Source organism: Moschus berezovskii, chromosome 9 (genome assembly GCF_049115385.1).
Source record: "Moschus berezovskii isolate FMDL1 chromosome 9, NW_MosBer_1.0, whole genome shotgun sequence".
Lineage (NCBI taxonomy): Eukaryota > Metazoa > Chordata > Mammalia > Artiodactyla > Moschidae > Moschus > Moschus berezovskii.
Genome location: NC_142468.1, coordinates 49,052,758 through 49,068,601, shown reverse-complemented (window position 1 = coordinate 49,068,601; position 15,844 = coordinate 49,052,758). Strand labels below are relative to the sequence as shown.

At 41.2% G+C, this 15,844-nt stretch overlaps 1 protein-coding gene across 4 annotated transcripts in view; it reads left to right on the top strand.

The window, feature by feature from the left end:
- Positions 1 to 15,844, top strand: part of RAB27A (RAB27A, member RAS oncogene family) — an 86,098-nt gene that overhangs the window by 17,097 nt on the left and 53,157 nt on the right. For 2 of the 4 annotated variants that reach the window (XM_055436198.2, XM_088839622.1), the window contains exon 2: positions 2,666 to 2,782. The exons of 1 other annotated variant lie outside the window; for it this stretch is intronic. The gene's annotated coding sequence lies outside the window, so the exon portion shown is untranslated. Of the gene's footprint in view, positions 1 to 1,788; positions 1,808 to 2,665; positions 2,783 to 15,844 lie in introns of those variants that run through there. One more of the 4 variants, XM_055436202.2, reaches the window with a different exon arrangement.

Sequence of the window (15,844 nt, the reverse complement as noted above, 5' to 3'; positions counted from 1 at the left end):
CACAGCGTGCAGTTAGCAACGGTAACTTCTATAAGTCAATATAAAATGTTACAGTTTAAAGCTCTTATATTTATTTTTAAAATTTTTTATTGTAGAGTAGTTGCTTTATAAGGTTTTAGTTTGAGAGGTCATAGAACTAGATGTATTTAGTATGCTATCTTTATCCTGAAGCCTGAAAGACACTGGAGAAAGCTTTCAATGCAAAGGGGTCATAAAAAGGCGGTGTTCATGACAGGGAAGACTGATCCAGTTCTGTGGAAAAGGGGGTTGTTGCAGTTTCACTTGCTACTCATAGTGTAGTTCTGGGACTAGGAGCATCATTGTTACTTGTGTATCACTTGGGTGCTATTTAGAAATGCAGAAATCCTGGGCTTTACCTGGGCCTGTTGAAGCAGAATTTGCATGTTAACAAAAAAATCCCTGGAGACTCCCAGGGATTGAAGATTGAGAAGTGCTAATATCAAACTTTCCTCAACTTGTACTGTAATTTAGAATAGGCTAACTGTAATGGATTTTCATGTGGGATTTAAACATTTTGGTCCTTTCCCTTACTAAATTATTCTCCAAATTCTAGAGCAGTGGTCCCCAACCTTTTTGGCATTACGTACTGGTTTGGTGGAAGACTCTTCTTCCATGGAATGGGGCAGGGGAGGGAAATGGTTTCAGGATGATTCAGGCACATTACATTTATTGTGCACTTTACTTCTAATCTGATGCTGTTGCTGATCTGACAGGAGGTATCGGTCTGTGGCCCAGAGGTTTTCTTTTACCAGATGATGTCAGACTGGTTATGTTCAGGCTTTTTCAGTTGCTCACAGTTCTGCAGGTTTTATAGATTGCATCAGTGTAGTCTTCAGTCACACTTGGAGTGGTCAAGTGAGAGGGTGGCTACTCCATGAGGTGAAGGATACATCATTCGTTTTTATGCCCAACATCTATCCCAGTGACAGGCCTGTGTTTAACTAGAGACTTATGGAATGAGTGAGTCAAATAAGACACAGTTCCTGTCTTCGAGGTATTCACCAACCAGCAAGGAATCAACTGGATAATTATCATACAGGGTTGACCTGCCCTAGGAAAGAGGGAGCACAGAGAAGGGGCATCTGAGGCAGCATTACTGGCAGAGGGAACCGAAGGGCTAAGTCTCTTGGTGAACAGAGCCTGTGGGTTTAGAGCAGGTGCGCTCAGGTGAGTGTATCAGTATCACCTGGCAGCCTTGTTAAACCATAGACTTCTGCCCTCATCCTTAGAACTTCTGACTCTGTAGGCTTCGGGTGGGCCCGTGAATGTGCGTTTCTAATAGCTTCCAAAGTGATGCTGATGACACTGCTCTTCCATTTTGAAAATCACTGGTTGTAGAGAATTCCAGCTAGCTGTGGTGGCTGGAGTCAGGAGGCTGGGAACAGCAGATGACAGGGAGGGCAGAGGCCTAGGGAGTGGGGATGTTACTGCCAAGATTGTGGGGAGCCACTGACTGGTTTACAGAGGAGAGTGATGGACACCCACTTACCTTGTGGAAAGATCTCTTTGGGTGCAGTGTGGAGGATGGGTCAGTGGAGAGGCCAGGTTGGGGGCCAGAAAACCAAATGTGTGGTTGACTGTAGCCATCCAGATGAGAAATGATAAACACTTGGAATAAAGACTAGAGGAGGAAAGATTCCAGTGGTCAGTGGAAGTGGGAGGGGTGGGAGGGAGGAGTCATTGAAGACCATCGGATGTCTGGCTGGCTGTGCTTTGGGATTGCGTTACTCAAGACACAGGAGGAGAAGTGGGTGTGAAGCAGGGTCTACAGAGAAGAGCTCAGGAGGTAAGTGGAGGGCCAGGCATGTTGAATTTAAGATGCCAGCAAGGTATCTGGATGGACTGCCAGGCAGAGAGTTTTCCTTAGGGGTTTGGAGGCCAGAGCGAGATGTGTGGGAAGTTCCTTCAGTTCCTCAACTTACTCTGATCTCCTGTAGTGTTTGCTTGAATCAGGCTTTGTAAATACAAGAAAGCAATATTAATACAATATTGCTAATTGTGAATAAAGAAGCAATATTAATGTAAGGGTTTCCCTAGTGGCTCAGCAGTTTAAAAAGGAAAAAAAATCTGCCTGCAGTGCAGGAGACGTGGCAGAAGCCATGGGTTCAATCCCTGGGTTGGAAAGATTCCCCCTGAAGGAGGAAATGGATACCCACTCCAGTACCTTTGCCTAGAGAATCTCATGGACAGAGGAGCCTGGCAGGCTATAGTCCATGGGGTCTCAAAGAATTGGACATGACTGAGCAACTAAACACACGCGCACAATGTTAATATAACCCTTAAGGACCTTTAGAATGCAATACTTTTAAATATGTTTTATCAAGAAAACAAATATTCTACTTGTTTGGTTGAGGGGAAAAGAAAAAGTTGGAAGTGTAAGTCTTCTAACACTGGAAGAGGTTAATACAGCTGCCTTCTGTCTGAGAGACCAGGAGATTGGGTTTTAGTAAAAGCTTGAAAGGGGCAAAATCACTTGACTGGTTTGCGGGCCATATGACAAACAGCTGAGACTAATTAGCTGGATTGTGGGTTTTTCCAGAGATGACTGATTTTGAAAGTTGATGAAGCGAACTGCTTTTCAAAAGACTCTTGAAATACTTTTATCAGTAGACTGTTCTGATTTTAACTTTTCTCTTTGTAATAGACAAAAGTATCTTTTTAGAAGAGGACATGTGATTACAAGTTGCCTAATTGTTGAGGTGTTGGACACTCCAGTCTCTAAAGTTTTGGGGAAATCAACCAGGATTTATACTTTGTCAAGGTATGGTTATGCCTTTTTTTTTTTTTGGTGGTGGTGGGGAGGTAGAGGCTTCGAGTTCTGAGGTGCCAGTTTTCAGGTACTTAAAATAGTGCAATTTAACATAAAATACCACTGCAAACATTAATTTTTTTAAAACAAAGACTTCAAGATGTCCACTAAATTTCTTATGTTTAGTTTGAGAAGTGCATTTTCTGTTACCAGAGAGTGGGTATGAATACTGACTGCATTCTTCCTTTCTTTTCTGTACTTTAACAAAGTAACAGAGGCTTTTATTCTCAGGTAATAGGTTGAATAAGAGAGCTGATTATGGAATTGAATAGCTCTAAGATTCTTGCTCATCTTCTGAGCATTTTATCCTCAAAAATTCAATTTGGATTTTGTTTTTAATACTGTTAATAGCTCTGTGCTATTTATGGTAAGTTATTTCAGTTGTGTCCGACTCTTTGTGACCCTATGGATCGTAGCCCACTAGGCTCCTCCGTCCATGGGATTCTCCAGGCAAGAATACTGGAGTGGGTTGCCATTTCCTTCTCTAGGGGATCTTCCCGACTCAGGGATCGAACCTGCACCTCCTGAGTTGGCAGGCAGGTTAGCTTCCCAGCTAATAATTGTAGTGGAGGATTATGTAAGATGTGTTTTAGTGTAAGATATGTTTCTTCTGTCGCTTAAATTTGTCTTCTAATTATTAATTTTGTGATGTTTGGAAACAGTATTGTAATTATGTAAGGAAAGGCCCATTTATTTTATTATTATTATTTTAAAAATCCATCTGTTCTAGAGATGCTTAGTGATAGTATGCAGGAATGAAAGATCTGGGCAGTGAATATGATGGGATGTTTTATCATACAATTCTCTCCACTTTTACATGTATATTAGTTTGCTGGGGCTGCCGTAACAAAGTATCAGAGTCTGTGTAGGTTAAATAATAGAAATTTCTTGTCTTGGTCCTGGCGGCTAGAAGTCTGAGAATCAAGGTGCTGGGGCTGTGAAGGAAGGATCTGTTCCAGGCTGCTCTCTTCCTCCCTCTCTCTCCTCTTGTCAGCTTTCCTTTCTGAGAGTCTGTGTTCAGAAATCTTCATAAGGACACTGGTTGTATTGGATTAGGGACCACCCTAATGACCTCATTTTCATTTGATAAGCTTTTTAAGGACCCTATCTTCAAGTCAGGTCAAATTCTGAAGTCCTGTGAGTTAGGACTTCAGCATATGAATTTTGGGGGAACACAATTCAACAGATAAATTTGAAACAACAGATAAATTTGAAAAATTTCATTATATTGCAATTTAATTGCCTCCAAGTCATGCAGTAAATATTTGTTAAGCCAAGTGCCTAGACCATGTTCAGTGTTGAGTATGTGAGGATAAATAAGACTTGATCTCTGTCCACTGACATTGGTTTAATCATACGTGTGGATATAGCTTCATGAGTGTGTTCATTTATCTCTTTCATCGAGTTTTGGCCACTTTCAGAGTTGGGTGTCCCTGAAGACATGATCAGTGTCTTGATACACGGGCACCTAGAAAGGCTCTGTTGCTCCTGAACACCCTCAAGATAGAAGAGTAGAAGACCCTTAACATTCATCTAGTCTGACCTCTTCATCGAAAGTCACTTGGCTGATTAGTGCCAGAGCCACAGCAGCTTCTACTCCAGTACATCATTTTGTTTTCTTGGTCACAAAGTTCATGCTTTCACCTAGGAGTGAACCCAAAGTCTCTTTAGAAATCAGATGAGAAAGAGCCTTGATCAAAAGCTGACAATCTCTGTTGAGATTCTTTGATTTTAAGTACCAAAAAAAAAAAAAGACAGAGGATTTCATCCACAGAATGTCCAGTTTGTACTTAATACATCCCGAAGGAGATTGCTCCCACCTTGGTTAGTCTCTCTGTCTCTTACCACGTTCTCTTTATTCTTTTCAAACACACTGTTCAGTGACCCAGCAGCCATTAGAATACAAACAACATTTTTTCTTCTTTCTTGCCGCTGCTGCTGCTGCCACCCACAAGACAGGAACTGCGGCAGAGAGTCCTGATGAAACATTGCCGGCCAGCAGGGTGGCACCATGGCAACCAGGACCTGCCCTTGTCTGGCAGGGCTGGGAGCCCAGGGCTGCCTCTGCTGCCGTTTCAGCATCTGCCCTGTCCAGCCTCTCAGAACCTGAGTGCTCACAGAGGACACGCTCCACACTTCGCTCTGTTTCTCTTTTCTCTTTTGCTACTATTCCCTTCTTCCTCCCTCTGCATTTGGTTGATTTATAGTTTGAGCCAGGGTGCACCACATGTGATAGCTGCTGGAACAAGCCCATTAAAACCAAAAGCTGATTTTTGCAGAAGCCATCCTTGTTTAGGGCTGTCCTTGCAAGAGGGCACCTTCCTGCTTTTTTTGGCGCTCCCGTTGTTGCTGGCGTGGCTGGGGCCCTGCCCCTTTGGCAGAGCAGAGGCTGGGTTTGGTGGGGGTTGGAGGGTAGGGAGGTGGTTATGAGACGCTGCTTGGGAGGAGAGCTTGCCTTGCTGCTGTTTTTCTGAAGGCAGGAGCCACTTTGCTCAAACATAGATGCAAATTGCCCAAGAGCTGAGAGCAGTCGATTTTTTTTTTGTGTGTGTGCCTGTTTTCTTGCTTTCGCCCATTTCATTTTCTATTAGGCTTCTCCTCTCCCTGATGTAACCTGTAAGGGGATCCTTTAGCTCCAAGTGCTGGATTTATCACACTGTAAATGTTAAGTGGATCCTCTGTTTTCACAAGAAGGAGGAAGTCCAGACAGCTTTACGCTGATACCACTCTGCAGTGGTGACTGATGGAGGCTATATATTTTGGATCTCTCCTGCTGAGTTTTACATTTTGGCTCTCTTCCTTCTAAAAGGCCTTATCTCTCGCATGGCCTCAGGAAATCAACTTTGTTGATGAATCTAAAATCCATCTTGTTAACCCTTATTTTTCTTTCGAGCCCTAATATTCTGTTTTCCAAATGCCAATTAAACACATTTCCCTGGATATCCCTGTGACATGAGGGACATATAATTGGTCATATTCCATACAGGATTACACAGTAGTGGAGAGTGTGTCTGGGTTCAAACCTTGGCTTTGCTTTTTACTAATTGTGTGACCTTGGAGAACTTCCTTAACCTTTGTGTGTCAGTTTTCTTATCTGTAAATTAGAGCATTCATAGGGTTGTTGTGAGGCTCTAGTGAGTTATTAAAGGGCTTAGAAAAGTACTCAGTGTTTGTTATAATCATCTCAAACCAGCTTTTCCTCTCTTGCTTGTGTGCTTGTGTGTGGGTGCTCAATTGTGTCTGACTCTCTGTGACCTCATGAACTGTAGCCCACCAGACTTCTCTGTCCATGGGATTTTCCAGGCAGGATTACCGGAGTGGGTTGCCATTTCCTCAGCCAGGGGATCTTCCCAATCCAGGGATTGAACCTGCATCTCCTGCATTGGCAGGTAGATTCTTTACCACTAAGTCACCTGGGAAGCCCTTTTGTCTCTTAGTTATTGGTAGTATCTTCCATTCAGTTAATAATCTGAAAGTTTTGATTATCTTTATCTCCTGTACCAGTCAGTTAAGGAGCTATACTGATTTTCTACCTCCTAAGTCTATCTTGAGTTAACCCCTTCCTCTGCATCCCACTGTCACCAACACAAGTCACTCACCATCTCTCCACGCAGCTTCCTGGTCCTCTGTGTATCCCCAGAAAGATCACTTTCAGGCACAGACCTCATGTTCGTCTCCTTCATAAGAGCCTGCAGTGACTTTCCATTGCCCAGAGGATAACACACAGACTTTCTAGTGTCATATAAGAGTCCTTTCAGGCCCAGGTCCCAAGCCCTCTCCCATCTTTTCAGCCTGTCTGGACACCTCCTGTCCCATCCTGGTATCGTCCACTAATGGCATGCATCTGCTAAGGTTCCCTAAATGCATCACAACCTTTTCCCTCTTAGACCTTTGCAAAGATAGATGCTCTTCCCTTACTCCCACCCTCCCAGTCTGTTACTTGTTCCCTTCTCATGGCTCCAAGCCTTGTCTGTGTTTTGTACTTCAGATGTCAGATAGCCCTTACTTAGTTCCATCAAAACTCAGTTACACCTTTCAGATTGGCATCGATAATATTTTTGTTGATGGTTTCTGTTATCTTTAAAGGATAAGGCTTATTTGACCTGTGAGGTAAAGTTCTTTACCACATCATCTGTGAACTGTGTAATTTTGTTCCTTCATGTTTGTCACTTATCCCTCTGTGTGCTGATGTAAGTCCGTGGCTGGGGTACCCCTCTGTGAGGTGACTTGGTGGGCTCCCCCACTTCCCTGGTCCTCTCTGCCCCAGGTCTCCCAGCTGCCCAGTCCTGGGTGCATATTTCTCTAACAGTTCTCGTTCCACTGCATCTTCATTGTTTGTGTTCACGTACAGCACTTCTGTTAGATTGTTCCTTTTCTGTAGCCTCGTTCTAGGTGCTTAGCATAGTGATACGTGCAGGGTCTGTTCTCAGTGCTCACTTGGTACATGCGTGATGTTTGAACTGATGTGCTCATCAGCTACCAACTGAATTTCTGTCACTCATCCTAGCTTCTGTCTCCTCGGTGTCTTCAGGCTTTGCTGGTATATCTTTAGATCGTTGGGGTAGGACAGTCCACTTGTCAGATTTCATTTAAAATTATTAACAACTTTTGGATTGACATTTGTGTATCATTTTGCATTTAGTTTCAGTTATATTTAAGGACACTGGGTTTATGTATATTTCTTGGGAAGTACCTCTGTGTCTGTCACAGCCCATTCCCCTTGTCATCCTGTGCTTTATAATGTTTGCAATTTTGTGTTGGTCTCTTGAGCCAGGTTTTTCCTCTAAAGCCACTAAAATGTGCTATTAAAAAAATTAGATGCCTGGGACTTCCATGGTAGTCCAGTGGTTAAGACTCTGTGCTCCCAGTGCAGGCGTGGGTTCCCTCCTTGTTCAGGAAACTAAGATCCCACATGCTACATGGCACAGCCAAAAAATAAATATATACATTTCCATCTAGTCTAGTTTTTTATAGTTCTGAAAAGTGTTTAAAAACTAAAAGTGAGTGTTTATAGAACTCACAGAATGAAAATAGACTGTTTTCTTTTTAAATTTTTAAAATGGTGTTTTAAAAACGTAACTGCTGGCGATGGCCCTGCGGCTCTTTGGAGTCAGGTATAAACTACAATTCTGTATATTCTTGTGATTTTTAATTTACTTTTCTTAGGACAAAGGACTTGAAGTTTGTTTGAGAGCTGCTTGCTGATTTGTTTCTTTTAATTGCTCTTTTTCATTTCTAGATCATGCCTCATCTAACAATATTGGTAAATAGCTGTATTTTGTATAGTTAAATACAGACTTTAGTATAATTGTATAGACCAATTGAAAAAAAAAATCTTGGCAAAGTTTTTTTCAAAAATGCATCATAAATAATTAGCCAGAGTATAGAAATGTAGCTTCAGCTTCTTTAATTTTAAAATGAAGACATCACCTTTTAAAAAGTGGTAAGATCACAGTGCCTTTCTTTGGGATTGGAATGAAGACTGACCTTTTCCAGTCCTGTGGCCAATGCTGAGTTTTCCAAATTTGCTGGTGTATTGAGTGCAGCACTTTCACAGCATCATCTTCCAGGATTTGAAATAGCTCAACTGGAATTCCATCACCTCCACTAGCTTTGTTTGTAGTGATGCTTTTTAAGGCCCATTTGACTTCACATTCCAAGATGTCTGGCTCTAGGTCAGTGATCACGTTATCGTGATTATCTTGGTCGTGAAGATCTTTTTTGTACAGTTCTTCTGTGTATTCTTGCCACCTCTTCTTAATCCATACCATTTCTATCCTTTATCGAGCCCATCTTTGCATGGAAAGTTCCCTTGGAATCTCTAATTTTCTTGAAGAGATCTCTTACTTTTCCTATTCTATTGTTTTCCTCTATTTCTTTGCATTGATCGCTGAGGAAGGCTTTCTTATCGATATCTCCTTGCTATTCTTTGGAATTCTGCATTCAGATGCTTATATCTTTCCTTTTCTCCTTTGCTTTCGCTTCTCTTCTTTTCACAGCTATTTGTAAGGTCTCCTCAGACAGTCATTTTGCTTTCTTGCATTTCTTTTCCATGGGGATGGTCTTGGTCCCTGTCTCCTGTACAATGTCACGAACCTCCGTCCAGAGTTCATCAGGCACTCTATCTATCAGATCTAGTCCCTTAAATCTATTTCTCACTTCCACTGTGTAATCATAAGGGATTTGATTTAGGTCATATCTGAATGGTCTAGTGGTTTTCCCTACTTTCTTCAATTTACGTCTGAATTTGGCAATAAGGAGTTCATGATCTGAGCCACAGTCAGCTCCTGGTCTTGTTTTTGCTAACTGTATAGAGCTTCTCCATCTTTGGCTGCAAAGAATATAATCAATCTGATTTCCATGTTGACCGTCTGGAAAAGAGTCTGATGCTGGGAAGGATTGGGGGCAGGAGGAGAAGGGGACAACAGAGAATGAGATGGCTGGATGGCATCACCGACTTGATGGACATGAGTTTGCGTGAACTCCGGGATTTGGTGATGGACAGGGAGGCCTGGCGTGCTGTGATTCATGGGGTCGCATAGAGTCGGATACGACTGAGCGACTGAACTGAACTGAAGATCACAGTAATAATGTTATTGATTTATAGTTGATTTACAATTTCGTGTTAGTTTCAGGTGTACAGCAAAATGATTCAGTTATACATATATCTGCTCTTTTTCAGATTCTTTTCGCATATTGATTATCACAAAATATTGAGTAGAGTTCCCTGTGCTGTACAGTAGGTCCTTGTTGGTTATCTCTCTTATATATATATATAGTAGTATGTGTTAATCTCAAGTTCCTGATTTATCCTGCCTTCCCCACCTTTCCCCTTTGGTCACCATGTTTGTTTTCGGTATCTGTAAGTCTGTTTCTGTTTTGTACATAAGTTGATTTTTATCATTTTTTAAAATTAGATTCCACATATGAGTGATATCGTGTATCTTTGTCTGACTTACTCCGCTTAGTATGACAACCTCTAGGTCCATCCGTGTTGCTGCAAACGGCATTATTTTGTTCTTTTTTAATGGCTGAGTAGTACTCTGCTGTATGTATGTACCACATCTTAACTCATTCCTCTGGCGATGGACATTTAGGTTGCTTCCATGTCCTGGCTATTGTAAATAGTGCTGCACTGAATATAGGGATGCATTTATCTTTTCGAATTATGATTTTTCTCCAGACAGACGCCCAGGAGTGGGATTGCTGAGTCATGTGGTAGTTCTCGTTTTAGTTTTTAAGGAGACTCCATACTCTTCTCCATAGTGGCTGCACCAATTTACATTCCCACCAACAGTGTAGCAGGGTTCGTTTTTCTCCACACTCTTTCCAGCATTTATTGTTTGTAGATTTTTTTTTTTTATAAATAATGACCATTCTGACTGGTGTGAGATGATAACTCACCGTAGTTTTGATTTGTGTTTTTCTGATAATTAGTGATGTTGAGCACCTTTTTCTGTGCATTTTGGCCATGTGTATGAAGATCAGGTGAAGAAGGAAATGGCAACCCGCTCCAGTATTCTTGCCTAGAAACTCCTGTGGACAGAGGAGCCTGGTGGGCTGCTGTCCATGGGGACGCACAGAGTCGGACACGACTGAAGCGCCTTAGCGTGCATGGATGCATGCATGCATTGGAGAAGGAAATGCAACCCACTCCAGTATTCTTGCCTGGAAAATCCCATGGACAGAGGAGCCTGGCAGGCTACAGTCTATGGGGTCGCAAAGAGTTGGTTACAACTGAGTGACTAAACCACCACATGAAGATCACAGTTTTTGACTAGCAGAGGGAGATGACAGGTTGGGTGGGGTCTAGTGCATACCAAGAGATTTATTATAAGGCAAGAAAGATGAGGAACCTGTTTCATATTCACTGTCACAGTCATTTCTCCAAGTATCTGGGGAATACATTGAATATTTTTTGTAAAGCTATAACCTTTGGGTGAGTCACACAGTTGTGTGTGTGGGAGGCAATGAGGTGGGACAAGGGGAGAGTATGGATGAGGCTCTTTGGATCTTTTAGCTTTTCTATTCTCTCCTGTTCTACACTGTAGAGTGCTTGCCTCCCAGGGAATCCTAGCTTTAATGTACTGTTTAGGACTGCAGATTACTTTGAGAACTTATCCATTTCCAGACACCAAACCCTTAGTATGCTTTCTCTCAGAACTCACCTCCGCCATATCTAGATTAGGTGTTAATCTCATGTGCTCCTTTTATTATGCGGAGGAGCCTGGCGGGCTGCCGTCTATGGGGTTGCACAGAGTCGGACATGACTGAAGCGACTTAGCAGCAGCATAGGTACTAACCATGCTTGGAGTCTTGCTTCAGTGGTCAATATTGTCCGTTAGATGGTAAATTTGGTGAGGGGACACAGATGCTGTATCTGTCTTATTTGCATTTCTATCACCTTGCACTGTGATGGGTGTGGGCACTCAACTGTTAAATGAATGAACAAAACAAATATGTGATCACCATTTACTAAGACAGAACCTGTCCAGTCTTTTGTAGACGTACAACTTCCCTTTGATGCAGCATTCCACAAACTAGATTTGTTCCTCCTGCTTTAAACAAAAGGGAATAGCTACATTTCCCCCTCTGTCTTCAGACTGTACAAGTTAGATGATCATCATGGCTGATCTGGTTTAGGTTTGGAACCAAGGTTTTGAGGCATGGACTGGATTCTTTGGCTGATTGTGCTGAATTACAAAATATATATAAACTTCACCTTTTTTTTTTTAAGCTTCGTTTTTTATCTTTCTTAAGTTGCTTGCTATTTTTTAAATGTTACCCTCAGTGCTTAGTGTTATAATGGGGTGTGTGTGTGCTTGAACCCCAGTACTTAAAAGTCCAACATAGTATTGAAAAGAAAATTCAAAAGCTAGCTAATGATTTTCTGATGTTACTCTAGGTAATAAAAGACTATTTCAGTTGAAAAACTTTCTGTGATGATTACTTCTGTCTCTAAGTGACATCTTGAGTAACCTTTTTTCTTTTGGCCCCAAACTAGAACAACTTATGTAAAATGCGATGTGTTATATTTGAAGGTTGGTTTTGAGTAAATCATCTCAATTACATGAAACTTAATAGACAATTCATTTTTTATTCATCCAAATATTTATTAATGACTCTGAGAATTATAGCGTCCTTTCCTCAAGAATGGACTTGGAAGAAGCAATGACTTTGAAAGAGAAGTCCTGGGTATAGGTTATCAATAAGAAGAAGTTAGGAAAGTTAGAGAGAAAACTAAAAGTAAAGAAAAATAAAGATCAAAGGCAGAATAATTGTAAAAGCTTGTAAATTAACAAATTAAAGGAGAAAAAAATCACATTTTTCTCAACAGATTTAGAAAAAACATTTGATAAAATTGATGTACATCCGTAATATTCATTCTTAGAAAATGAGGAATAAGTGGAGTACTTCCTTATCCTGATAAGAGTATCTACCAAAAACCTACAGCAAATGTTATTCTTAACAGTGAAACATTAGAATCAAGATGTTTATTCAGTACTTTTGGAGGTCCTAACTAGTACAATAAGACAAGGAATATAGATAAAATATATAAAGATTAGAAAAGAAAAAAAAAGATGTATTTATTTTCAGCTATGTATAACAAATCATTAGAATAGTGTGACTAAGGAATAAATGAGCGACTGAACTGAACTGAACTGAATATACATGTAAGTATATATATTTAAAAGATATCACTTATAATAGTAACAAAAATATAAAGCATCAGTGTAACTCTAAAACCGAACAAGGTTTTTATGAAGGGAATTTACTTTGACATTTGTAAAGGCATTAAAGAAGGCATCAATAAATGTAGAGATTATACATATACATGGATAGAAAGATTCAATGTCATGAATTTGTAAGTCTTCTCAGTTTGATCTAACATACTCACATTCTGAGGAACTTAGATGGAAGTGTGAAAGGTCAAGAATGTCTGCAGTGAGGCAGCGGGATCTGGTCCTCTCAGGTATACCTTTATAACTCAGGTATAAAGCTGCGTTATAAAGTCACAGTAGCTAAGGCCTTGGAGAAGGAAATGGCAACCCACTCCAGTGTTCTTGCCTGGAGAATCCCAGGGACGGGGGAGCTTGGTGGGCTTCCGTCTAAGGGGTCACACAGAGTTGGACACGACTGAAGTGACTCAGCAGCAGCAGCAGCTAAGGCCTTATAACATTGGCCCATGGGTAATGAAAATGACCAAAAGAACAGAAAAGCGAATCCTGCAACAGATCTGCCCTGATATGGTGACTCACTAGGAAAAGATAATTTTTCCTGATAAATGGTACTATGATAAATAGGTGTCTTTCAGGGAAAATTAGTGAAATTGGATTCCTACATGCACCTTAAAAATTACCACTGGGTTGAAGACAATGTGAAAGGCAAAATCTTTTGAAAAATAATGTAGAAGAATATCTTTATCACTAGGTAAAGAAGGATTTCTTAGCTGTATTTTTGTTTTGTTTTTGGTCACATCACAAGGTATGCAGAGCTTCCCTGATCAGGGATCCAGTCTGCACCCCCTAAAATGGAAGTGTGGAGCCTTAATCACTGGACCATGAGGGAAGTCCATGGATTTGTTATATATTATAGAAAGAAAACTATGTACAAAAGATTGATAAGTATGACTACTTGAAGATTGAGCTATTGAAAAGGAGAAAGGACAAATAACTAGGTCCTACTGTATAGCACAGGGAACTATATAGTCAATATCCAGAAGTAAACCAAAATGGAAAAGAATATTAAAAAATATCTATCTATCTATCTATCTATATATATATATATAGAGAGAGTGTTCCTGGTGGCTCAGTGATGAAGAACCCACTGCCGATGCAGGAGACGTGGGTTCAATCCCTGCGTCAGGAAGATCTCCGGCAGCCCACTCTAGTACTCTTGCTTGGGAAATCCCATGGACAGAAAGATCCTGGCAGGCTACAGTCCATGGGGTCGCAAAAGAGTTGGATACAAGTTAGCAACTAAGCAACAACTACACACACACACACACACACACACAGTATGCTAGTGGTAGAGAAAGGTGGGTTTGATTCCTGGGTTGGGAAGATCCCCTGGAGAAGGAAATGGCAACCCACTCCAGTATTCTTACGTGGGAAGTCCCATGGACAGAGAAGCCTGGTGGGGTACAGTCCATGGGGTCACAGACAGAGATGACTGAAGTGACATAGCACACGCGCGTGCGCGCACACACACATACACACACACATATATGTATATATATAATAACTGTCAGTTTACTGAACAGCAGAAATTTACACAACATTGCAAATCCAACTATATTTCAATTTAAAAAAGTAAAAAGACAAACCACAAATAGGAGGAAGATATTTGCAACCATTGTAACTGTCAAAGGATGAGTACCTAGAACATTTTTCTCAAAAGAATTCCTGCATGTTCATAAGAAAAGGACAACCCAATAGAAAAAAAGGGACAGGAAATGACTATGCTTTTCCAAAAGAAGAAATTGAATGGCCAACAAACTTGAAAAAAAGAAAATAAATTGAATCGCTCAACCACATTAGCAATCAAAGAAATGCCAATTTAGATTACAATGTGGTATCATTTTGAGAAGTATGTCAATAAACACCTGATGTTGGTGGAGATGTGAAGTTGGGAGTGTAAAACAACTGTGGTGGTTGAGTTGCTCAGTCATGTCTGACTCTTTGCGACCCCATGGACAGTATCCAGCCAGGTTCCTCTGTCCATGGGATTTTCCAGGCAAGATTATTGGAGTGTTGCCATTTCCTTCTCCAGGGAATCTTCCTGACCCAGGGATCATACCCAAGGCTACTGCATTGCACGCAGATTCTTTACCACTGAGCCATTGGAGAAGCCCCCAGTTTGGCATTGCCTTGTATTATTGAATATGTACATACCAATGTCCCAGGAATGTCATTCTTTGGTACCCATCCTTCTCCTTTGGTATGTTCTGAATTGGTTCAGATGTCAGTTCAGTTCAGTTCAGTCGCTCACTTGTGTCCGACTCTTTGAGACCCCATGGACTGCAGTATGCCAGGCCTCCCTGTCCATCACCAACTCCTGGAGTTTAGCTCAAACTCATGTCCATTGAGTCAGTGGTGCCATCCAACTGTCTTGTCCTCTGTCGTCCCCTTCTCCTCCCGCCTTCAATCTTTCCCAGCATCAGAGTCTTTTCAAATGAGTCAGTTCTTCGCGTCAGGTGGCCAAAGTATTGGAGTTTCAGCTTCAGCATCAGTCCTTCCAATGAATATTCAGGACTGATTTCCTTTAGGATGGACTGGTTGGATCTCCTTGCAGTCTAAGGGACTCTCAAGAGTCTTCTCCGATACCACAGTTCCAAAGAATCAATTCTTTGGCGCTCGGGTTTCGTTATAGTCCAACTCTCACATCCATACATGACTACTGGAAAAACCATAGCTGTGTTGAGATACTAAACCCTTCTTCCCTCAGGCTTACTAGGCAGGGCCTGACATTGCTGGAATACCCAGATCTGTGGTCTTTGATTGTGAGCATTTGGCCAGTTTGTTAAACAAATAGCATGAAAATGGTTGGGAAGCAATTTCCTGGAGATGCTCTTACTGGTGTGCATCAGGAGATGGCGCACATGCATATTTATAAAAAAAGTATTGTTTTATTTTAAATGAGAACAAAAATTTGGGAAATACAGTTCAGTTAGCTAATTCTCTTCTGAACAGCCACAGGCATTAAGTAATTAGAAAGGGTTTTGACTTGGCGTTTCTTGATATCAGCGGTAGAAGTGGTAATTATTTCAAGCCAAATGAGAGAGGCAGAGAAGAAGGCTAAGGGAAAAAGATATACTCCTGGATGGTATATATATTACTGACTATATTTTTATTAACATGTGGTCTGATGGGTGGTGTAGGATGACGTTTTGAATCTGAGATCTAAGTTTTGAATCTGAGTTGCAGTACTAATAAAGGCTCCCCACAGGAGAGAGTTGTTCAGTCGCTAAATCATGTCTGACTCTTTTCAACTCCATGGACTGCAGAACGCCAG